Genomic DNA, 27,372 nt, shown 5'->3' with positions numbered 1-27,372 from the left:
ATTCGAGACGAGAACCTTTCGGCCCCAACGGCCATCTCTTCCCCGTACTATAATGACTGACCCACTACCACACATGGTACGCATAGCTAATGTGTAAACCATGGAACATATTTGAGATAATTATATCTTATAAGCATCGATTTAGAATACCTGATGCATTGTCACCTACAAATTCAAGTGTTTGCTAAGTTACAAGTGCGTGCGTCTACTTTAATAAACTTTTAATTTTTGTCAATTGAGGTACGGTACCTAAAAATTAAGCATATAATTTTGTGGAGATACGGGGTGGTGGACGTTCTTGATTGGGTAATACTAACTCAATGGACTATAAAAAATTACTTTGCTCACCTGTGACCTTATGATAGATAAGTTTTTGCAGAGAAGCAATTAAAAATAATTGAGTTTCTTGTTATGAACCTCCTCAAAGTAACGCCTGATTCAATAAATTAATACTCACTCGTCACATTTCTAGAATAAACAAGTGAGTCTAAATCATATTCCAAGGTAACAAGTTCAATCATTTATTTGCTTTGCACTTACACGGTCAACAGCGCAATCAGCTGAAGCACTTCGCGGCGCACGCGCACCCTTGCAGCGTAATAAGACGGCATAGGTGCGATGGCCACAAAACGAGCGGACACCGCGGAGATTTTTCAGATGCATTTTTCTATGGCACTAAAATGTTATTTTTAACCTCTGTTATAAGTTTGACCGCTATGTGTGTCTGTCTGACGGTCTTTCCGTCTGTCTGTGTCTGTCTGTGGCACCGTAGCTCTTAAACGGGTGGACCGATTTGAATGCGTTTTTTTTTATTTGAAAGCTGGTTTTCTAGCGATGGTTTTTAGATATGTTACATCAAAAACTGTTCAGTTGTTTTTGAGATATTTAGACTTTGAAGTGACAAAGTCGGGGTTTTCCAAATTTTTGTCGATTACGTTATATTTTGAATTAGAACACTACTCGCCAGTTTCAATTATTTGTCATTCATAATATTATCGCTCTAATTACATAATATTATTATGCATGGAACACATATTTCCTCCTAAATAATTTCACGTAATACAAAACTGGAAAAATAAGTAAGTTATGAGGGAATGAAGTTTGCTTTTCATCTCTTTTGGAAAAAAATATTATGGACTTTCTATGGTTGTATAACGCATTCACTGCCACCTGACTTGACTTGACTGACCACAGGTGCCACCGACGCACATGTGCGTTCAAAATGTATGAATAATTATGACAGCGGCACAGAGTGAATGTCACGGTGACGCATATATGCGTCGGTGGCAGTGAATGCGATAACTCAGTCCATGCCGGATCTTTCTCTCTAATTTACAATTAAAAATGTCCATAGGCAGTCTTCCTTCTTTCTTAAAATATAAAAAAAGATAAATCGGTTTGTCAAACAAATAAAGATTTATTTGAATAAAAAAATGCTTACATATTCCGTATTCCCGGGGGATAGTGTTCAAGAATTCTTCAGTCGCAGCAACAGCTGCATAATATTTAAAAATAAGCAAAATAAAAACCGTAAAGTATATAGGTACATACCTATTTTTTCTATCGTGCGTATTCGTCCGTTGATTGCGTGGCCACAAGCAGCGGGTTCGATTCTCGCGGCAAGTAAATATTTGAAGTGTCCCGTAAGCTGTCTGTATATGCGGGGCTTGTATTGATCCAGCAAATACCGCGTCTTTGCATGCCCACACTTATAGCAAATCAAGAAAAAAAACCTGAAGTTACCTTGCTATTTAAATTGCTATTAAATATTACCAATTTGTTTTTTTAACCCCCGACGAAAAAAGAGAGGTGTTATAATTTTGACCTCTATTTGTGTCTGTCTGTCTGTCTGTGTATGCACTGTAGGTTTTAAACGGGTGAACCGACTTGAATGCGGTTTTTTATGTGAAAGCAGGTTTTCTAGCGATGGTTCTTAGACATGTTTTATCAAAATCGGTTCACCCGTTTTTGAGATATTGAACTTTGAAGTGACAATGTCGGTGGTTTTCCGATTTGTTGTTGGTTAGGTAGGTTATATTAGCAAGCAACGCGTTAGAAAGAAAAACAGATAACTCTCGAGGGCGAAAGGTCTTTGAGTGATGACCATAGTAATTTTTCCTGATAGACCTAAGTCGTCAAAAGGCACGAAACGGAAAACGAAGCGTTAATAGGTTCCCACTGGGGGACTGATGACATCAAGAGAGTTGCGGGCAGCCGCAGGATGCAAATGATGAGTAACTTTTCACTGTGGCGTTCTAAGGTGGAATACTTTGTTCAGCAATGGACGTCATCGTGATAGTTATGACTCACATTGGCTTTATTTTATTTATAAGGATTCATAATCGTACCCTCAAAGGTCACTATATCCCTAGTCCCATAACTCCTCGCCCACCTAATTAGACCAGGATTGAACCTACACCATAAACCACAATCACTTGACACGATACTTGAATAAATAGTGCATTGTTTGATAAACAAGAGCAACAAAGTTATTTGTGCAACAAGAGAGCAAAGTTGTTTTTTAAGCGAAGGATTCTATAATTGAATCACGAGCGTTAGCGAGTGATTCTAGTTAGAATCCTGAGTCAGCAAATTGAAATACACGAGATCAAAAAAACTTTGGTCTCGTGTGACCATACATTTTCACCTAGCAGCGAGAACATAATTTAAATGTAACATAAGAATAAAACCACATATACCTACCTATTTTTAACAAACACATTTTTTAAAATAGAATCCGATTATTATCAATGTAATATTACATTTAAAACCATAAAAAGAGTCCAGTAGCTACAATACAAATCGCATACTCATAACATGCAATTCTTGTACTAATGTCACACTTATTTTGAATACTGCAAAAAGCCTATCTCGGGGTAATTGAAAGCTTGAACAATTAAACATTAAGTTGTTTTTATTACGATTTCTATTATATAAACATTAGATTTGTTACTTCTTCTTTCTTTCTAAAGTGAGCAGCAGTGCTTTCTAATACTGCAAACTACGAACTTTGTCCACTAATACTACCAGGGCGCAGTAACCCAATGCGGGTCGTGGCCTCCAACACCAGATTACGCCATGCTTTGCGATCTTGAGCCAGCTCTTGCCAGCCTTCAACCCAGAGGTCCAAAAGGTCTTTCAGAATCTCGTCCCTCCAGCGGCACCTGGGACGACAAACCGGCCTACGTGCTCTCGGTCGTCCCAAGTACACTCTCTTCACGGCTCGATCCTCTCCCAATCTTTCTACGTGTCCGAGCCACCGGAGTCTAGACGCCTTGGTCTCTCCTATAGCATAGGTTAAGATACGAGGTCTTTGGGAACTTTGTCCAGCGGTAAATAAATTATTTATATTTTTATTCTAGTAGGCTGGAGAACATAATGATACAACCAATAGAACTTTTGTTGTGGTGAAAAAGTTAAGTAATATGACTTACTATTAAGGAGACATTCAAGAGTGGCCACAGTCCACAACCAAGACCATACACAAACACATGATAATAATATTTTTTTTATTACAATTGCGCAGTGACCGGGTCACAACCCACGCGGCGCCCGCGCATTGCATTGTTACTGAGGGCATGGTGTAATAATAAAGTCTAGACATCCAGACCTGCCATCTAGACAAAGTGTGGAGCACGGCTGTATGTAGGTTCAGCATGAATCGAAAGACGTCTACCTGCAGGACAAAGAACTACAACAAAGAATGCCACAATAGACGACCTTATAGAGACATATAAAATTTTGCATGGTCACTACAATGCTTCAAGCATCGCCGTTTTTTTTATTCAGGAAACCAACCAGCCTTTATTAACAATAATTGTACACTTAACTAAGATGTTACATGGCGAATAAAGGGTTACCACAGTAGATACGTAATAATAGTAACTAGAACATTCGTTTATGACAATATAGATACAGTAGGTAATCCATTCACAACAAATAGAAAAACATACTAGTCTCAATCACTAATATCTATGAGTGAAGAAAATATGATTGTGTGTGCGTATGTGTATGCGTGTTAATGTTATTGAAAATACTCGTTTGAGAGGACATTCCTTGAGACTGATCAAGCAACCCTAGGAAACATTTCTTACCCTATCGTGTACAGTCTTGTACAGTTGTTAACTCGTGGAATGCTCTCCCCGAACTTGCGATAAATGCACCTGAACAGTTTTAAAAATAGACTAGACAAACACTTAAAAAGAAAGACTACAAACACACGTGCAGTGATGTACATGCATCAGCTCTAAGAGCTGCTACTGTATTATTTTAATAATAATAATAATAATAATGAGCTTCGTACGCTGCCTGCATCTATCAGATTCCTACGATCTTCGCCAAGCCATCTTTATTTTTTTTATTCGGCTCGATGGCAAACGAGCAAGTAGGTCTCCTGATGGTAAGAGATCACCACCGCCCATAAACATCTGCTACACCAGGGGTATTGCAGATGCGTTGCCAACCTAGAGGCCTAAGATGGGATACCTCATGTGCCAGTAATTTCACCGGCTGTCTTACTCTCCATGCCGAAACACAACAGTGCAAGCACTGCTGCTTCACGGCAGGATTAGCGAGCAAGATGGTGGTAGCAATCCGAGCGGACCTTGCACAAAGTCCTACCACCTGCTAACTATGAACGAAGCTAAAGGTGTCAGACCCTAAACTATGAGGTGCGTGAACTTCGTATCTTGCTGTCCCGCTGATGCTAATATTATTTAATACAAGAGTAACAGGGACGGTACGATACGAACTTCGATTTTCAAATTTCGTAGTAGCCCTCCTAGGTTCAATCCTCGGTGGGTGATATTTTTATGAAAAATACAATTTGCTCTCGAGTTTGGGATCTTTACTATGTATTTAAGTTTGCATATCTTTTACCCGTCTGCCCACAGGAGGGTTGTGTTTTTCGAGCTTATACTATGTATATCGGGTGTGGCCTGTAATATGAGCAAATAATTAAAACATAGATCATACTCCTCAAACTGAAGAACATTAGTTCAGCGACTTTTAAAAATAATTAGTTTTTTTTAATTTTTATTACACTTTTAAGTTTATTCGAAGAAGCAATGTAAAGCGAAATGCTTGATGTTTGTAGCGTGACCAGCAATGTCAGTTGTGTTCTAGGATGGCGTATATTGATAGCAATATTTAATTTGTATGAAAAAAGGAAAATCCAAATTAGACTCCATTATTTTTAAAAGTCGCTGAACTAATGTTGTTCAGTTTGACGAGGACGATGTATGTTTTAATTTTGCTCGTATTACAGGCCACACCCGGTATATGTTTATTTCTTTCTTTAGTACTCTCTTTGTAACCAAAACGGGTCAACGGTTTTCAACTCATCAGAGGTATCATTAGATTATTTGCAAAATATTTTTGTCTCTTGTCTGTTGTTTCTTGTAAGTGCTCTTTATAAGCGTCTAGGAATAAGTATATGACCACCAAGCACGTCATTTCACCAATCTCCAAACTTAAAGAAACTCAAGAGCAGAATCTACAATGCACAAAACCTCAAAGGAAACAAAAATGTCTCTGTATCAATAAAACTAAATCACAAAGGCACGTGTTTGGAGATACGAAATAAACGAACCTACCACGAGTTCGGCAAATTTACACTGCACTCCACTGGCAACACTGACTGTTTCACTCATACTTCTTCACAAACATAATAACGCCGATGCTAAACAGAAACTCAATGGATAAACAACTTAATGCCGAACCGATTAAGAACACCTCAATAAACTTGCAGACGCCAGTACGGATTGGTTTTTTGAATTCACTTCCAGAATTTTGATATTATTTACAAAATAAGGCATTTCAAACTCTATTTGAATGTGGATTAAGATGGTGGGAACCGCACAATTGGATGCGTGGGCAGGACTTAAAGGGTAAACGAGAAATTTATGAAGTGCCCGTATGTAAATGATGACTTTTGGTTTTCATTTTTTTGAACGTGTTTTTATCGCTTCTGTTTGGTGGCGTTTGGTAATTATGAGTTCATTAAAGTGTTTTAAGTAATCATCATCATCATCATCATCTCGGAATATAGGCTCCTTGCATGGTATAGGTCTCTCAGAATGAGCTTGGGCCGTACTTAATGCGTGGGCCCAGTGTGGCTTCGGAACTTCACATACACCGAGAAATTCCAGGTTCCCTCACGATGTTTTTCATCATCGTAAAGCTCGGTAAGTTCAAATGTTATTTCGAAATAGTCTCACATTAATTGCGAGCCGGGGTTCGGACCCATGATCCTCTGGTTGAGAGGCGATAGGTCAAACCACTAGGCTACCACGGCTTTTTTTAAGTTCATAAATACATATTCTAACCAAAATTTCAAGATGACATTACTAGAAGATGGTGAAATTCGATTCAATTTATATAATTTCATTAACACAACTGTTGCAACACAGCAAATCGTCAACAAAATTAAACTCACAAAATGAACACGGACTATTATAAACACCTGTGAAATAAACTTCGTCAACGGAGCAAATCAAATCAAATTAACTGTTAAACCAGCCTTTAATTACCCCAAATGGTTAACACTTAGTTACCATTTAAAGTGGCACAATCACTGCAGTTATTGCAACCGTGGCCAATGCATGATTCCAGCGCCGCAACTGGGTCAAACCGGGAACCTAGTTAGCGAACTTCGACAAAACTATCACAAGAAATTCCCGGCGATGTTCGATAGCAACCGGAACTCCGCTAATGAACTGCAAGGAGAAAGAGAACGAACAGTTTGCTGATGAGAACTTTGGAAAATTGTTCTTGTGAAACTATGACCCGGCAAAGGTGAGCTTTTATAAAAGTAGAGCAGCAGGGCTACTACGAAACTTGAAACTCGAAGTTCGTATCGTACCATCCCTCTCACTCTCGTATTAAATAGTATAAGTGTCAGAGGGACCGCACGACACGAACTTCGAGTTTCGAGTTTCGTAGTAGCCCTGCTGATCTCTCGTCTTCACACGAGTCAAATTTAACGACTCATATTATTCTAATCCTTTATTCCTTTTGCCTCATAGCTGAGCATGTAGGTACCTTCTCACTAATAGATATGTATTTGTTTTTTTTTACGGGCAATAATTATTTATTATTTCTTTCTTTCTATCTTTAGTTCACGTCTCACCTTGCTCTGGTTGTAATTTATAAACAAGGTCATTTATTACACAAGCTTTATTTGCCGTCTGTATCTGGTCTGTACCCCCGGCGGAAAAAGAGGGATATTATAGTTTGACAAAAATGTCTGTTTGTCTTTATGGTATAGTAGCTCTTAAACGGGTAGACCAATTTTGATACGGTTATTTTTAATCATAATTTAGACGACCAGATGGCCTAGTGAACCTGACTACGAAGCTTGAGGTCCCGGGTTCGATTCCCGTGTCGGGGCAGATATTTGTATGAAAAATACGAATGTTTATTCTCGGGTCTTGGGTGTTTAATATGTATTAAAGTATGTAATTCTATATAATTATACCTATTTATCCGTTGCTTAGTACCCATAACACAAGCTTCGCTAAGCTTACTTTGGGACTAGGTCAATTGGTGTGAATTGTCCCGTGATATTTATTTATTTAATTTAATTTAACCGAGGTGCATCTTACCTTTTTTTAGTCTTCTTGGAAATTATTAAATTTCCAAAATCATCGGTTAATTCACATAAAAGCAGGATAAAAAAATCACTCATAGAAAATATATCCGCATTTTTTTAAAGTCCTCAGCAAAAAGATTTTTATTTTGATTGTCGCTACTCGCTCCCGTTTTGCACCATCAATGAAGCTAGTGTTAACAACAGTTGCGTGTCCCGCCTAGAAATATAACCCAACCGTTTCATTAGGTTTTATTTAATATCAGTACTAGATTGAATTTCTAATGAGTCGAGTTTTAAGCCCATTTAATGCTTGTGCCGAGTAATTTGATTTAAGATTGGCTAGGAAGAATTGCGGGCCAAGTATGTTACCCTGAGATACACTGTTACTTTGTACTAAATAAAATGAGGGAGGTTTTAAAGTTTTAGCTGTTGACTATTTAAAATCATTTAAAGATTGAAAGGACTAAAACATTCCGTACTTTAACCAATGTAGCCTCAGCGAGAAAACATTTAATACCTTGTGTATTAATTACTCGTATGGTAGATATTATCTTAATCAACAACTTAAATTAGTCGTCTTCAAAAATGTGTATTTTTTATCGTATTTTGATAATAATTATTATTTTTCATGTACATGTATTTGAAAACTTTTATAGATCAAAATTCTTCATTTCATTTTCATGTTGATTGAGAGGATTTTCCCAAAGGTAACTTCACCAGCCCCGAACGCTTTACTCTGTTCGTTGTTCTAGCTAGAGTTGAAATAACTTGCTAAATATGTGGAACTATTAGAAATAGAAGCAATTGTGTGGGAGCGGACCGATGCTCGCTTTCCTTTGTTTGCACTTGCTGAATTATACACGCTGCTGGGGGAGGTTGCTACTGAAACTTTTATAAGTTCAAGGCAAAGTATAGCTTTTATTGGATAAAATAAACTCCGTAATATTTTATTATAAACGGAGTTAATGTTGGAAAGAGCTTGAATTTTTCCTGACGCATTATTTTCTCTTATTACAAGCTTTTACTTAACTTGTTACGTTTGTTTTTTTTTAAGTCGTGGTTTTTTAGGGTTCCGTAGCCAAAATGGCAAAACGGAACCCTTATAGTTTCGCCATGTCTGTCTGTCTGTCCGTCCGCGGCTTTTCTCAGGGACTATCAATGCTGGAAAGCTGTAATTTTGCACGAATATAAAATGGTACAATAAAAAAAATTTAAAAAAATTTTTTTTAGAGTACCTCATACACGTAAAGTGAGGGTGTTTTTTTTTCTCATCCAACCGTGTAGTGTGAGGTATCGTTGGATAGGTCTTTAAAACCATAAAAGTGTTGCTTTAACGATTTTTCGATTCAGTGATTTGTTTGCAAAATATTCAACTTTAAAGTGCAAATTTTCATAAAAATCGAGCGTCCCCTCTTGAGAATTATTAGTAGTTTAAGAGTAAATAGCAGCCTAAGGTATAAAATATACCTAAACTTGGAATATTCCGTACAAAATACGACATCCTTAGAAAAATATCACTTAATTTTTTCATAATGGCTACGGAACCCTATTTCGGGCGTGTCCGACACGCTCTTGGCCGGTTTTTGTAGGTAAAATTTTTGTAGGTAAACCATTTTTAATTACTTTCTAGTATCCAGTGACCTGAAATTTGGTATGTTAATGTAGTTTCTGGTGACAACACAATAAAATTGCAGTCAACAAAATGTACAGTGAGCAATAAAAACTTGAATTCAAAATTAAATGTTTGTACAAAACTACTGTAAATGATAATTTACGGTTCACTATTGTTTTCCAAAAATCGTTTGACTACTTTTTTATCAGCACATTAGCGTATTCATAATTTTAATAAAGCTAACCAAGTGGAAAGTAACGAAAGCAACGAGATTAGGTTTTAGCTTTTTAAAGAATATTGCGGGATAGCGCAGATATTTAAGTACCCACCTATTAAAATATAAATGGTTTCTCATACAGTACGATTACTTTGGAGTTAACACTTGACAGATGGGCGTGCCTTCAGTCAATTTTCAACTTTGAGGTCGTACAAATAAAATAGTTTTTACATAATCTGTAAACGTGGGTAGCGGTATAAAAAAAAAAACACAATCATATTAAATAAAATTGTAACGGATAACTCACGTCATAAATCGAGTTTAGCTCGACATGTTTCGGGCTAATTCGTAGCATCCTACCTTGTAAAGTGAAGAGATACTACATACAATACAGAGATCTCTCTTCTATCTTCTTCCGCTCTCCCAGAGCGCTGGGTCGCGTTGCTCCTGGGAAGAAGCACTAATATGTTGAGCTAAACTCGATTTAAGACGTGAGTTATCCGTTATAATATTATTTATTATGAGTGAGTCTCATGGTAGCTTCATGTCATAATCATTTCCTATATTTACTTAAACATTATCGGTTCTATATTGCCATCTCAAACCAACAACTTATAGCCCCTCACCATTGATTTCCAAGCCTTCATTGTGTCATTTGAAATGCTCATTATTAACAACTTAACGACTTGCATAGCTACCATTATCCCACTGTATCGTCGTAGCATTGCTTATAGGGTGGCCCTGCAGTCTAAGGGGTGTATGAATTGTTTCGTAATTATTGAGCTGTTCTTTTTAGAAGGGTTGTATCCCTTTGATTTTGTCATTGTTAGGCTATTGCAGATTGTTATTGTGACCTTCGTTTGTTTATTGAATTTAATACACTTTCAACGCTTGTTTTATCATCATCATCATCATCATCTCAGCCGCAGGACGTCCACTGTTGGACATAGGCCTCCCCCTCTCCTCTTGTTTTATCGATTGACTTAAATATGTTATTTGTAAGTTGTTAATAAACTCTCTTGGCATGTGAAGTATGCTACGTAAGAAAGTGTATTTTTGCCTTCTCAGACTGTGCAAGCTTTATAGACTAAACTGACATAACCTAACCAACAAAAAGTTGGTAAAGTCCCGAATTTGTCACTTCAAAGTTAAAATCGGTTCACCCGTTTAATAGCTACGGTGCCACAGGCAGACAGACAGACAGACACATAGCGGTCAAACTTATAACACCCCTCTTTTTGCGTTGGGGTTAAAAATAAGTTATGATGATCACCAAATGTAATTCAATTCAAAAATATTTATTTTGGATATAAGTACGGTATTTAGGCAAACATCATCCATAGGTGTACCAATGAACTGACGTATTTTATTGACCTCTCAAAATACAATTGTCTCTTTCTCTATGCTTCTATTTATATAATTATACCAATTAAACTAGAAAGCATTAGGCTGAGTAATTGCCAGAAAATGCACAGCACTGAGTCTAGAGATTTGAAATTAGGCTGAACATGTCTTTGAGGATCTTAGAAGTGAACTGGACGATAGGATTTTCCAAAAGTGTCAACCTAAATAGAGAGCCCATTTTTAATTCCTTCATATCAAAATAAGAAGATGAACACTAAGAGTAGATTGGTTTTTGGAGTCTTTTTTGTTACTTTTACTTTTACAGTCATCCCATAAAACCCATATCGAAAATACAAACTTAAACATAGATGCACAGAAAACCAGAAAAATAGACGGGCGCTGGGAATCGAACCCAGGTCCTCGGTATTCCGTGCCACGTGCTATACCGCTACACCACCACTGGACAGGGGTACAGACACGAATTTCTCCTATGCACCACATATCTCAGCTTGTTTTTTTTTATTTAGTCACTTAAGCACCGACACTAGCGACATCTATGCTGTAGCCCTCATCGAGAAACTTTCAGCATTCCATTGGAACTAACCGCTCACCTGGACAAGAGATGTCGTTATTAAGCAATCTTTGGTCTTTGGAGTCTTTTTTATTTCAACTCCAAATTTAGTTTACTAAGAGTGGTGATGGCAAAATCTTTTCAAAACTTTTACATACTCTGTGACCTGAAAACACCTCATTATTCGTAGCGACAAATTTGTCAAGTTCATTGATCCGCTCCATTAGGGCAGTCGTACAATACGGCATCCGTAGCAAGAGCGGAAGTCCACGCTACTATTCCTGTAATGGAGACCGTCCATTAGCTATAAATTCGTGTCTCGTCTAGACGGTCAATTGATCTTGGAAAACGTTTATAAAGGAAACATGGCTTTATAGGGATATAAATTTTGCTCTCCTAAATATCCTTTTTCGGGTAAAATGCGAGGCAAAACACTGTCCTTTTAATGAGGTTTTTACGGAAATTGCTTAGTATACAGGGTGTACCACGGCTATGCCCCATGGAGGGAAAGTATCTTAAATATTATAGACAGATAGTTTTACTGAAAGAAGACTTAATTTTAATTTTAAAAACAATTTTAACTACATTACATACCGGGAATTGAATCCACCAAATAGTAAAAAAACAGGTCTTCCCTATAATTAAGATGCTATATTACCCAGAAAAAAATAATCTTTCTATGTAATCTAATTGATTAGTAGAGTAAAATTGCGAGTGTTTTTAGGGTCCCGTAGCCAAAATGGCAAAAACGGAACCCTTATAGTTTCGCCATGTCTGTCTGTCTGTCTGTCCGTCCGTCCGCGGCTTTGCTCAGGGACTATCAGTGCTAGAAATCTGTAATTTTGCACGAATATATGTATATGTAAACTATGCCGACAAAATGGTACAATAAAAAAATAAAAAATTTAGAGTAGGTAGGTATCTCCCGTAGACGCGAAGTGGGGATGATTTTTTTTTCTCATCCAGTCTTGTATTGTGTAAAGGTACTTATCTTAAAACCATTACGGGGTTGCTAAAACGATTTTTCGATTCAGTGATTAGTTTGCAAAATATTCAACTTTAAAGTGCAAATTTTCATTAAAATCGAGCGTCCCCCCCCTCTAAACCGGTGGGTGGAAACATTTGAAAAAATTGAGGATGTTAGTACCCAAGTATATCAAACTTACAAGGAAAACTATAACGGTTAAGTTTTCTTGAGAATTATTAGTAGTTTAATAAAATATACCTAAACTTGCAATATTCCTTACAAAATACGAAATCCTTAGAAATATATTACTTAATTTTTTCGTAATGGCTACGGAACCCTTTTTCGGGCGTGTCCGACACGGTCTTGACCATATGGTGAGTTCGATTCCCGGTTTGGATAATTATTAAAAAACTAACAATTAACTCATGATAAAATTTATTTTATTTTTTGAGTTTTTACTTATATGCCTGTTACTGAACCAGATGAGTTACACATTTGGCGTCATCTTCACTTAACATCAGTTGAGAGGGATCAATCACGCTCAGTTTTATGGAAAAAAATTGAAGAGATTTTAATCCTCTCTTTTATTTGATTAACAAGTGAAATTAGTTTGAGTTCCGTTCACAAATTTATGTCGTTTGGGACGAATTAATTCACTGGTAAATGGCGACCTTTTGTCCAGTATTCCATGGTCCAAATGCTCTGGCATATCCTGAACAGCAATATAAAGAATGCTAGAAGCGACACTGTTGTATTGTCAAATCTTTGAATTGGTTATTTCCCGGGAAAAAAATATATATTTAAATACTTCCCATTAGGTCCCAGTCTCACCATATCGGGGTCTGATGAGTGGCTCCTAGGAAAATCGAGAGAACTCTTCATTCTATGGTAATATGGGTATATTTTGGTAATACTCGTAACTCATGCCTTTGTTCTTGGAACTCACCATTTCGTAAAGTGGAACTTATAAAGCTATTTGATAACAATTCTTTCATCATTAAGTTGAGGTTCAATTGCTTTAACACAGTTGCTACACGACTCGCGCCTGTAGCAATAGATATTCAAGTAGAACGAGGTTGGAACCACCAGAAGGATTCTTCAATAATTTAAAGCAATGTTTTGTAAGAGGTGACGGGCATTTGTCAGTAAGGTATTGTATTTTAACATTAAGAGGTGAGAATTTTTTTTATTAAAAAATTAAACAGCATATAAAAAAACATGAATATAATTTTCTACCAGTTTGAAGTCAGTGCCTCAACACGTGGACCTATATATTTAGTCGTCTATGTCAGCTACATACCATACTATCATCTGCCTCTGCTTCTGTCACTCCTACAGGCTCTTCATACTGAGGCGCGGACTTCAAACTGGTAGAAAAATATTCTCTTGGTTTTTTGTCGGTTACATTTTGGTTCTAGGTTTTTTTTAAAGGTTCTGTCCTGTCAAGTTTCCATATTTCCATAATAGTTTTCACTAGGTAGGATTATAAGCACTGGTACAAAACTATTCCAGCAAAACAGCTTCTCGGACGGCTCGCACACAGGACCTTTCCGCCGGAACCGGCCCGCACCGGAATCGGCTTCATTCGACCCGTTGTCACCCGTTGTGCGGGGGTTAGGATCTTCATCATCATCATCAGCCGTAGGACAATACAACATAAATAATTATGATTGATTTTTGGAGTCTTTTTGTATTTTTTATTTCAACTCCAAATTTGTTACTTTTATGAGTATCACGTGAAACCATATCGTAAATATAAACTGAGACATGGATGCACAGAAAAACCAGTAAAAGAGACCAGCACTGGGAATCGAGCCCAGGTCCTCAGCATTCCGTGCTACGTGCTATAACCCCTACACCACTGCTGGACAACCACCAGCAGCAGTGTACAGCAAAGCAGGGAAGCAGTGGCGTAGGGGTTATAGCACGCAGCACGGAATGCTGAGGACCTGGGTTCGATTCCCAGTGCTGGTCTCTTTTTCTGGTTTTTCTGTGCATCCATGTCTCAGTTTGTATTTACGATATGGTTTTACATAAATAATTATTATCTTATTAAAACGTCCAATGCTGGACATAGGCCTTTCCCATAAATCTCCAGTTGCTTCGGTTAGAAGCGACCTGCATCCACCGTGAACCCCCGGCTTTAATCAGGTCATATATCCATTTCGTTGGTGGGCAACCAACCCCCTAGGTCCGCCCGGATTACTACCACCATCTTGCTCGCTAATCCTGCCGTGAAGTAGCAGTGCTTGCACTGTTGTGTTTCGGCGTGGAGAGTAAGACAGCCGGTGAAATTACTGGCACTTGATGTATCCTATCTTAGGCCTCTAGGTTGGCAACGCATCTGCAATACCCTTGGTGTTGCAGATGTTTATGGGCGGTGGTGATCTCTTACCATCAGGAGAGCCACTTGCTCGTTTGCCATCCAGTCGAATAAAAAAAAAATAACCTACCTTGCGGGGTATGATGTATGGAGTTAATTAATGAATTATTTTTTGCTCGTGTGTCATCCAGTCGAATAAAAAAAAATTAAAAAAAACTTGCCAAGTGCGAGTAGGTTCCGTTTGTTCGGGATGATTAAAAACTATTTAAAGTATTCTTTAAGATATCGAAAATACAAACTGAGACATGGATGCACAGAGAAACCAGAAAAAGAGACCAGCACTGGGAATTGAACCCTACATGAGTGCTATAACCCCTACACCACTGCTGGACAGGAAACTAGACACGATTTTTTCCTATGTATATATATCTCAGACACATAGATGTCGCTAGTGCTGCTGCTCAAGTAGCATAGTAGAAATAAGCAACCAGATATATGTATGCATAGGAAAAATTCGTGTTTATAGCACGCAGCACGGATTGCTGAGGACCTGGGTTCGATTCCCAGTGCTGGTCTCTTTTTCTGGTTTTTCTATGCATCCATGTCTCAGTTTGTATTTTCGATATCTTAAAGAATACTTTAAATATTTTTCAAACATCCCGAACAAACCTAACCTACTAAACAAAAATACAGCTGCTCGAAAATCTGTACTATTTACGGCAAAATTGGATTCTATAAAAACATGGCCTCGAAAGGGCAGAGATTAAACTCGTCTATCCATCCATCTTGCTAATCTAAACGTTGTCACGGGACCTATGAACGTAAAGCATTAACCTGGAAACGTGTTGTAATAAATATCTTTTTCACTTCTCATGATCTTAAAGTTCTTATTTGTGCTAGATCTACGAGTAGGCGACATTAAATTACTTTTTATGATCTAGTGCATAAAATAAAATCTAAAAAGAGTAAACAGCCACAAACAAAGAAGTTTGTACAAATATTTTTTTTGATAATATTTAATTTATATAAAACTAAACGAAATAGATCAATAAAATTAAAAAAATATAATTATATACTTATGCATGAACAATAAAAGGTACATACCTAGTAAGTGAACAATTGTTTCCACTGTTGCTATTTCGTTTCCTCGCCATCGAAGTGAAAAGTAGAGTGTAGAACTCGAGCTTTAAACCCATTTTCCCCTCGACGTCTCGGGTAAAATGGCTCGTTTTATGCTCTCGCTGTACAATCTACTATTGTAAAATAAACGGTGAAATTAAACGGTTTATCAACTTTTAAGTGTGGCTTGTTGCCATAGCTTTTGAGTTACTTATGATAAGTAAGATTGTAAAGGATACAAATCCACTAAAAGTTATAGGTTAGGTTAGAACATTATTATTACCATACTGATGTTATTCTAACATAATGGTAATATGGTGAACGTTTGTTTTGCTCTGAAGATGAGCTCTGGCTGAGTTCAAAACGCTTCAGTGTAGACTGGTGGTGGTGATAGATGGGTTTGTGTAATTTTGTGTGTGTTCTTACAGCGTGGAGGTGGAGGAACTGCATGAACACACATTTCTTGCATAAGCATAGCTATCATAATAAGATCACGGGTGCGCAAAGCAATTGTTTCAGTTCATTGAAATGATTCTATCCCGCTAATATTATAAATGCGAAAGTTTGTAAGTCTGTGTGTTTGTTACTTCATAACGTCTAAACCAATGAACGGATTTAGATGAAATTCGGTATACAGATAGTTTGAGTCCCGGGGAAGGACATAGGATAGTTTTTATCCCTGAAGATTTCATAGTTCCAGCGGGATAGTGAAAACCGAATCCTAAGAGGATGGAATCGCGGGTAACAACTATTCGTAGTAGTACCGAATAAAATATTCATATTTTTCATACACAATATCTTTTTAGTTGAATGATCTCATGTATACCACGTGAAAGCTAGTTATATAAGCTTCTTTTCTAATACGGGGACAAACCCTACCTTAAAGGCCGGCAACTTACTTGTGACTCTTCTGGTGTTGCAGGTGTCCATGGGCGACCATCAGGCGATCCTCATGCTCGTTTGCCCCCTATACCATAAAAAAAATATTTAAAAAACCCAAGATATGAGTTATCAGCCTTCAAATATACACAGACACACACACACACACATACACAACGTTTATTACTACACTAACTGTGCCACGCATGCGTTGCAATGCTATTTCCCGTATATCCGACTCACGCTTGACCGTTTTTCTCCCAGCCTTCATAGTCTAGTCGTTATAATAACAATTACAGCAAATAGTGGGATCAGTAAGCCTACGTTCTAATTCTATTGGTGATTGGGCTGGGTGGGTACCATACATTTTTGCCCATCATTCATTCAAGGGGTCGTGGGTTCAAACCCCGGCTCGCACCTCTGAGTTTTTCCAAATTCATGTGCGGAATTACATTTGAAATTTACCACGAGCTTTGCGGTGAAGGAAAACATCGTGAGGAAACCTGCACAAACCTGCGAAGCAATTCAATGGTGCGTGTGAAGTTCCCAATCCGCACTGGGCCCGCGTGGGAACTATAGCCCAAGCCCCCTTGTTCTGAGAGGAGGCCTGTGCCCAGCAGTGGGACGTATATAGGCTGGGATGATGATGATGATTCATTCAAGACGGCCTGTACTACGAGTATTTAATATCGGCAGTAGGTGGTCACTGAAATAGAATCGCCCCCACGGCTTAGAATAGTATCAACCGATACTTGATTTGGACAGGCGAAGTTTCACTTGAATTATTCGGGATTATACGGCATTATGCAGTATTATGCGGTATTATGGTGGCTGTCGCTTTGTCTGTGGGCCGCTTTCATCTGCTAGTGAAGGGAATGAATGGGGTTTATCACTGAATGATTTAATTTTCGGGGTTTCACATTGACTTTGTATTTTGGATAATTAAAATGTATACGAGTACTAAAGATTACGTCCTTAAATACTTATATTTCTTTAACAAGTCCATCAATTAATTTAATTAACTTAATTTTTAGAGTAGGTACCCTTCTTGTGTAATATTCATTATAAACCTACCTAATTGTTGGCAGTAAACGCATTTTCTTTATTTTTCTTTCTTTCTTTCTTTCAATTGTTGTTATGAGAACACTAACCAGCAGCAGCATTATTTAGCAGTATTTTGCAGGTGGTAGGACCTTGTGCAAGGTCCGCCCGGATTGCTACCACCATCTTGCTCGCTAATCCTGCCGTGAAGCAGCAGTGCTTGCACTGTTGTGTTTCGGCGTGGAGAGTAAGACAGCCGGTGAAATTACTGGCACGTGAGGTATCCCATCTTAGGCCTCTAGGTTGGCAACGCGTTTGCAATACCCCTGGTGTTGCAGATGTTTATGGGCGGTGGTGACCTCTTACCATCAGGAGACCCACTTGCTTGTTTGCCTTCCAGTCGTATAAAAAAAAAAAAAAAAACTAACCGTTACCCGCGACTTCTTCCGCGTAGAATTCGTTTATCTATCCCGCAGGAACTATGCAGTTTTCCGGGATAAAAACTATCCTATGTTCTTCCCCAACACTCAAACTATCTGTATACCGAATTTCATCTAAATAGGTTAAGCGGTTTAGATGTGATGAGGTTACAAACATACAGACAGACAGAAAAACAGGTTTAAAAAACTCATCATCATCATCCCAGCCTATATACGTCCCACTGCTGCTCACAGGCCTAATCTCAGAATGAGCGGGCTTGTCCTGCAGTTCTCACGCGGGTCCAGTGCGGATTGGGAACTTCAAACACACCATTGAATTGCTTCGCAGTTTTGTGCAGGTTTCCTTACGATGTTTTGTATAAAAACTTGCGGCATTTAGGACAGAAAACATGGAAAAAAATGCAAAGTGTCATGAAATGTCACCAATTTTTTTTTATTATACGACTGGATGGCAAACGAGCAAGTGGGTCTCCTGATGGTAAGAGATCACCACCGCCCATAAACATCTGCAACACCAGGGGTATTGCAGACGCGTTGCCAACCTAGAGGCCTAAGATGGGATACCTCACGTGCCAGTAATTTCACCGGCTGTCTTACTCTCCACGCCGAAACACAACAGTGCAAGCACTGCTGCTTCACGGCAGGATTAGCGAGCAAGATGGTGGTAGCAATTCGGGCGGACCTTGCACAAGGTCCTACCACCTGCAATGGTCTTGTAGGACTAAGATTCTGTTACCTCAAGTTTAAAACACCCACTATGAATTGAGAATGTGAAAATGGTCTTACCTTTCATCATCAAGTTTCTTGCGGCGCATTCTTCTTGGCAATGATGGTCTTTCCGAAAGCGCTGTGCCCATTGCGGCCTATTTACTGAATAAATCATTTGAATTTGAATTTGAATTTGAATCATCACCATCATGTCAGCCGAAAGACGTCCACTGCTGGACATAGGCCTCCCCAAGGCTCTCCACTCAGACCGGTCTTGTGCTTTCCGCATCCACCGCGATCCCTCGATCTTAACCAGATCGTCGCTCCATCTACCTCTTCCCGTTCTTACAGTTCCTGTACCGTGATCTTACCGTTGTGAATGTTCAATTTTACAAGTTTCTTCATCCGAAATACCAAAAATAATGTACCTAACCATTTACATTCAGCTAGCTTTTAATTCTGCCCATTCATCTGATTGCATCATACTTAGCAGACTAATTCTTAACAGACTTTTACCGAAATGGTTCATACTCACGTTCCCCTAATGGGTCGAGGCCAGTGTAAGCTGACACGTGACTGTCAAGTTTGGGAACGGTGACCGTGGAGCAGGTTATACTGGTCGTTGTAAGTGTTTAGATCCGGGATGTTACTCGTACGGGAAGCGTTTTGGAGCAGGGAAATGAGATGCAATATAGGGTTGTCGCTTTAGAAAATGACTTTGTGTTTTTATCAAAAATATTTTTGACTGATTTTAGTTGGATAATTTATTGAATCAGGCGTTACTTTGCGGAGGTCCATATCAATGAACTAAATGAATTTCTTTTCTCACCCACGACCTTACGATAGCTGAGTTGATGCAAGATATGCGTGTTTATGCAGTTCTTCCACCTCCACACTGTACAAACACACACAAATATCTTTGTAGCGGTCCGAGGGTCACCAACGGTGCTGGCTGAAAATCAGCGCTGGGGTGTTTATTATTAACGCTTCAGCATTATGCTGAGCCAGTGTCCGATTCACAACCGCAATAACACATACTTTCCTACGTGTTGTCTATTTGTACTTAATACTATTGTTGTGTCTTGTGTTGTGAATAAATGTATTTTCTTTCTTTCTTTCTTTCAAATTATGTACACAAACCCGTCTATCACCACCACTACACTACATTGACGCAATATAGTCAGATTTGACGAAAATAGTCTAATCCCGTATTGAAAGTTTGTGTTCGTTACTAAGTTTATCTGTATCTATCAATCTGAATCATGTACCAAGTGTATTCTGCATCCCATACTTTTTTCGAGGACATCATAGTGGGTTCTACCTTGGAACATGAATAAGCTTGTTCGTTTATACATCGAACTTATAGTTAACATAAAGGTGTATATATACTTTTGACGGTTACCGTACTTTAAAGAGAAAAATTAGGTACTTAAAGTAAAGGTAATAAGGGGTGATAAAAATGTAATCGAAAAACTTTCTCCCTATAACTCAGAGTTCACCGTCACATTTGTCATAAAGAACCATAAAGTCAGAACTAAAGAAGCTGATTAAAATAAAGTTGCAACTAAACCGCTTGAGCTCCTTGCTCCAACGCGCATAATTGTTGAAAAATGTCCTGATAAGGTTTAAGTTATGGGGGAGCATCTTAATTCAGCAGCTATCTGCTGCAGTGTAGCGGACCGTGTCTTATCTAGTGGAATGGCTAGAGTTGGCAAATTAGATTCGAGATTAGGATGAACTGGGTTTTGCTTGCGGGTTTGTTCGCGTAGAATTGTGTAATACATATTCAATCCATAGTTTATTGATATGGACCACAGCAAAGTACCAGCGAAGCCGATTAATTAAGAAAACTATCCAATTAAACACATTTTCATGTAAAATGTTGCCAAGACCAGACCATAATGGCTTTCACTTTCAAAAGTTATAAGCTCATGTGAGCTAAGCTTCTCACTCTACACACTCTAGCTCGAATTTTACTACCTTAACACCTTAGTACTTATATCTGAAAATAAATAAATTATTGTTGTTATTAGTCAAAACCTTACCTTTACACCTTTATTAATTTTACGTGAAATGTATTATTTTCTTTTATTTATTCTTTGTTTAGAATCAACATTCTATCTTAGTCTCACAGTTTTGGCTTTTATTGTATGCAGTGAAATTTATTGTAATAAATAAATAACATATATGGCTTGGGACCAAACAGGAAGTATTCCTTTCCAAATGAAAAAGTTTTTTTTTAATGATTAATTCATAAATGGCGAAGTAAGAAAAAAAGTGCAACCTAATAGAGATCTTTTTGTAGCCGGTTAAAATATCGATAATGAAAGGGAGCCGAATGTACAAAACGTTAATATCAATAATAATAAACATGATAAACGATAGGCAAGTAATTGAATCGTGTCCCGTACACCAATTGGCGATGTTTAACGAGGCACTCCGGCCTGCCAATAAATTACTGCAGTTAGCTTTATTTGAATTTATAAAATTGCTGTCATGGACCAATATGAAATTGCTTTGGGATTTATTAGTTTTCTATATTAAGATGTTTTAGATGTAACAATACCAAATGTTTATAACACTAGAGCTGTTTTCAGTTCATAACCATCTTACGAGTACATAACCAGCACAGGTAGAGGCCAAATTATTTCTGGCAAATAATTAAAACATAATGTATATCGTACTTATGAAACTAAAGGACATAAGTTTAGCGACTTTAAAAAATATTTAATTCGTTTTTTATTTCTATTACACTGTAAAGTTTGTTTGTTTATTATTACAATATCCTTTTTTAATCAATAAAAATTGCTTAACTATTTTATAATAATAATTATATTATTTTTTTTATAAAATAACCCTGTTTTAATAAACACTCTCGGTCCACCTGTTATAACCAGCTTAACTTAGACAACTATGACACCTAAAGCAATTGCCAGTACATAATCCCACCTACAATTAATCCAACCGAAATACAAGCGGATAATCTAAATGAAATATCTTAAAGCAGATTTTCGTAGCAGGGTCATATATCAACATGAAGCGAGTCGATAACGGATCCTCTAGGGACGAGTGAGGGAATAAATCTGACTTCTGCCCAAATCGCCTCAAGGTTTTTTCCTGTGGAACGCCTATTTCGCACTTTCCGCAGTTTTCTGCTTTTTGTGGAAATTCCGCTGATGATGTCTCAATGATGAGGTCGGGATATAAGTTGTTAGTTGGCTGGATCCGGGATTGGATATTGGTATGAGAGACAGTGGCTTAAATGTATTCGTTGATTTAACGTTGACATTAACGAGTTAGAATTGCCAGATTTGATTTCTATTTGTTTTTTATTTGGACGAATGGGCGTAGAACTATTTTGTTGCTTTTACCTACCATTATTAATTTTTATTAGTGTTTCTTACCATTTTGTTCAAAATAAAAAGAAAGTTCGTTTGAAGATGCAGAATTTTATTATTGATGATATTGTGAGTCAATTCAGTGTTTGTTTATGTGTAATTTATTAAATGTCACCGACGGTGCTGACTGATAATCAGGACTGGGGTGTTTTAAAGTCTTAGCATTATGGTGAACCAGTAGGTATCTCATTCGCAACCACAATGACACATTCTATCCTTGTTGTCTATAATGTTTTTGTAAATAATTGAATTTTCTTTCTTTCTTTCATTTAAACAAAAATTTTAAAAGGCATTCATATTATCATACCGTTACTTTTTTATCACGATTTATAATAATTACTAGCTTTTACCCGCGGCTTTGCCCGCGTGGAATTCGGTTATCGCGCGCTGTTCCCTAGGGAACTGTGCATTTTTTCGGGATAAAAAGTAGCCTAGGTATGTCACTCTCAGGCCCATAAACTATCTCTATGCCAAAAATCACGTCGACCCGTCGCTACGTATCAACAAAGAAAAATGTGAAGGTTAATATAGATCAAGTATTCACTATTAGGCACTTGTCTCACCGCCAGCGAGGAAACGATTGGCTATCGACTATTTTCTCGCTCAAGAAACGAACAAAAGATATAAGATCCTGTGTGAGTAAAAGAGACACATATATTAACAGTTGATCGCTGGCAGTTCACACTGCAAGAGCTATAAAACTCGCTGAGCTATAGATACTCGCTTAGCGATGTCAGCTTGGCGGCCGCCCCGCACGAGCTAGTCGAGTGGAGCGAGTAATCGCCCGTCGCACGCGAACACTCGCTTACAGCCGAGCGACAAAACTACACTCGCTTCTCGCTGCTCGCCCACTCGTTTCTAGTTACTCGCTCTACTCGCTTCTCGCCCATCGTCGGCGGTGGGACAAGTGCCTTACTCTCTTATAACATAGCCCATAATAAGAAGTTACGTTTCTAATGTTAAGCATTTTCTTCCCTCTACATTTATACTTCTTGAATACAAAGACGCTTCTCCGAACAATGTTCTCCACTATCAGTTTGTTTCTCCTGAATGGAGAAATTTGTCGGGTTTGCTGCAGCGCTATCTACACCTGCCCGCGTTGCAGTAATTCTGAAACTTCCACGTTCAGGTGTATTGTTGGCTGCCATACAAACTGTTTCGATAACGTGGCCGTTAAATGTTTGAAAATGTGAGAGTAAAATGAATCACTTTTTACGTCTATGGACCAAAAAAGATTCTTTGAATTTCGAAGAAACGTGAGTAATGAAAATATGTAAATCCGATTGCTAAAAGTGGGTGAAACTTGATTCCCAAGATTTAACCTTAACAAATGAATATAACATCTTATTTGAGTAGCTTTTTACCAACTAAAATAATCCTAATTTTATAAAATTTTAAAGTATTACGACTCTTAATATTTATTTATTCATCGCTATCCCGCGGGAACTATGCAATTTTCCGGGATAAAACTATCCCATATCGTTCCCCGCGACTATAACTATCTTTATACCGAACTTTATAACAAACAAACAAACATTCGCATTTATAATATTATATAGTGGGATTCATATTTATAGAATTTAGTCTAAAAAAACGGTACGCATTACGTGCTTAAAGAACTAAACAAATTGAGACAACATTTAGTAAAGAGATAGGAAAGGACAGTTTTTGTCCCGGAAAATCGCAAAGTTCCCTCGATATAACGATAAAATATTCTTTCAGACGACGTCCAAAAAAAACAGCTAGTTTTTAATTGTATTATTTGAGTTTTTTTTTTAAGTTTAGTTGCTTAATTCGGTTTTAACCCGAAGTTTTGTGAGTTTGTATGACAGCCTGTTTTACTCTAACTACCGAACTCGACCGTGTTAGCAAAGGTCCATACTAGACTCATCCACGACTCTTTCTTTTATTCCGCTAATGTCGGACAGGATTAAAACTTTGCGCTCTTTTTTGTTTCGTTAACTTTTAAAATAAAACACCATACATTTTAAAATTTAAAGTTTTTAGTGCAATCTCAAGTTTTTACAACTAGGTATCGTAGATTTTGAGAATGTTATTGCATTATGCTTAGCAGGTACTACTCTAATCCAATACCTACTTATAAATGCGAAAGTAACCTGTCTATATATCTATCTGTTTATCTGTCTGTTGCCATTTCTTTTTTCATCATTAGCCGTAGGACGTCCAGTCTTGGACATAAGCCTCCCCCCCACTTTGCCCTACCCCGGGGGGTAGGGTGGGACTGAACCATATCACCGTAATGCTGTAGTAAGCTACGGGTATTAGGTAGGTTAGGTTAGTTAGGTAGCTTCTTATGCCCGAAGGGCAAACCGCCCTGGAACAGGAGCTCCGCTTAGCGGGGCTCCGTCGATTTTTCCCAATTTATCTAATCCAACTACGTTTGGTGCTGACTGTACAACTTACAAATATAGGTAAGTACCTAAATCATAAATCACTGTGTCAAATATGAGTACAGTCTTTCGCGAAATAAAGTATCTGGTCTACGGAGCCCCGCTACGCTTACTACAGCACTGCGGTGGTATGGTTCAATCCCACCCTACCCCCAGGGGTAGTGCCCGGGGTAAAGTGGGTCTGGAGGGCACACTTTCTATTTCCTTCCTAAACCGATGAAATTAAGTATGGAGATAGTTTTTATCCCAGAAAAATAGTTCCTTGCGCTATACAAACATAGACCGACTACCGAGCAACAGCAGGGCTACTACGAAACTCGAAAATCGAAGTTCGTGTCGTGCGGTCCCTTTGACACTTATACTATTTAATACGAGAGCGAGAAGGACGGTACGATACGAACTTCGAGTTTCGAGTTTCGTAGTAGCCCTGCAGTTTGTGAGAGACTCAGCGAGATTTACAGAGTAAAATTACGCCAAAACTTATAGCTTACGTGTAGCTTTTATCACCTTTTGCCACGCAAAAAGACACTTAATAAGCTAATAAAAACATGAATTGGAATGATATAATAAAATCACCACGAGAACTGACATTAATGTATCTATTGAGGTGCCAACCCTTTTTGAGCTACATTATTATCCTGAAATAAGATATGAATATTTTTTAGGTAAAATGAATAAATGAATAGAAGCCGTGGTGGCCCAGTGGTTTGACCTATCGCCTCTCAAGCAGAGGTCATGGGTTCGAACCTCGGCTCGCACCTCTGAGTTTTTCGAAATTCATGTGCGGAATTACATTTGAAATTTACCTCGAGCTTTGCGGTGAAGGAAAACATCGTGAGGAAACTGCACAAACCTGCGAAGCGATTCAATGGTGCGTGCGAAGTTCCCAATCCGCACTGGCCCGCGTGGGAACTATGGCCCAAGCCCTCTTGATCTGAGAGAGGCCTGTGCCCAGCTGTGGGACGTATAGGCTGGGATGATGATGATGATGAAAAATGAATTATTGTAGCCATTTGTAGATATCATTAGGTTCCAAAAATGCATTTGAAATACTTATTAACAATCATAGTACTTGCGTTTATGACCATTTAATTAATTTTAAATAAACCATTTTTTTAAACTGGCGCAGTCATAAAAAGAATTGCCTTGAAAAAGCGAGAAATCTCTTACAAACCGAACGAAATAGCAACGAAAATGTAACATTACTGCTATTTTTAGTTAACTTAACAACAACAGATCCACTTCAAATGTACAAGAAGCGGTACAAATAAAACAAATTAAACAGCAATTTAAATATAAAGTAGAAAATATGCAAAATTTTGCCTCTTTACGTGCCGAAAATGCCGATGCCCTCCGAACTCGATTACTACGTGCTAAGAGGTTCCGTTTAAGCCAAATTGCTCAGCCTACGACACGACTCCATTTGCAAATTAGACAACAACTGCCATAATAATATCCTGGACAACCGAGCCAAAATATACCGTAAAGTTAACGCTGTTAAGACCATGTTTAAGATAACGAAGCTTGAAGTTTTCACTAAAATAAAGTGAAATTGGTGTGACGCATTTTGATCATATTTTTAGAAGCAAATTTACTGTTAACGTAAGTTTTTTTTATAATTATTCTATAATAAAATATGATAGAAGCATTTTAAAAATAAATAAAAAATAAATTCATATTATTATACTTCGGGCAACTTGGCCCATACAATAAATACCTTACAGAATAACATACATATTTATAATCAATAATATTTAAAACTAATTTGGTGATAAAACGGCGTGACCCCGTTGGATTTTGCTGACTGTATGAAAACCGGTTAAAAATATGACAAACATTACATTATGACTTACAAAAATTATAATTAAACTATACATAAAACCTTTCAAAACATATTGCGATTGTATACGCACTTTAAAAAACGATGGCAGGCAGAGGAGATTCTTTACAAAACAAAATGTCTTCGAAATAGAAAACCTAATAGGATATTCCTTAACTTGTTTTCTCTGTAAGCACATACGATAACTATAATCAGTACAGACGAATTAGTGAGGCCAGAATGATCTCTGACCCATCCAACGCCAATCAATCAACCTGATCCCACTAAATACCGCATTCTGATCTAAAACCGCCAGACAACAATGAATCTAATGCAGAAAGAACTAAAGCTCCATTACGATTGGTAAACGCTGACACGTCTAGTTTTCACATTGACGTGATTAATGAAATAGATCGAGCCGTGCACAGGGAAGTGTCTAATCGGTACATTGATGTATTAGTTGAAATAATAGCGGCACAAAGAAAGAATGAAAACGTTTACATAATGAAGATCGCTCACGCGGCGACGTCTTTTATCGATAGCCTTTTAATGCCCATCAAGCTTGACAGGACAAATAATGCAGGGGAATAAAATACATGAAAACTTTTTTATTATTATTATTAAGTACACACACTGTATACAAAAATTATGCCACAAGCCTTGGGGTGACCTAATTGTATAACTTATGGCCTTTCAAGTAGAGGATCGTGGGTTCAAACCCGGGCTCGCCGCTCTGAGGTTTTCAGAATGCATGTGCGAAATTTCAATCGGACGACCTAATCTACTAAGCAATACAGTGGTGTGTATGAAGTTCCCAATCCGCAGTGAGCCCGCGTGGTAACTACGGTTCTCTATCGTTTGCCTGAATTTCTTATGCCCGAATGTATCGTTTTCTAGAATTTTCATTTGCCATAAAGTAATTTATTTCTGAA

The sequence above is a fragment of the Choristoneura fumiferana genome, chromosome 13 (assembly GCF_025370935.1).
Source record: "Choristoneura fumiferana chromosome 13, NRCan_CFum_1, whole genome shotgun sequence".
Taxonomy (NCBI): domain Eukaryota; kingdom Metazoa; phylum Arthropoda; class Insecta; order Lepidoptera; family Tortricidae; genus Choristoneura; species Choristoneura fumiferana.
The sequence above is the reverse complement of the archived record's forward strand: the minus strand, read 5'-3'. Positions refer to the sequence as shown.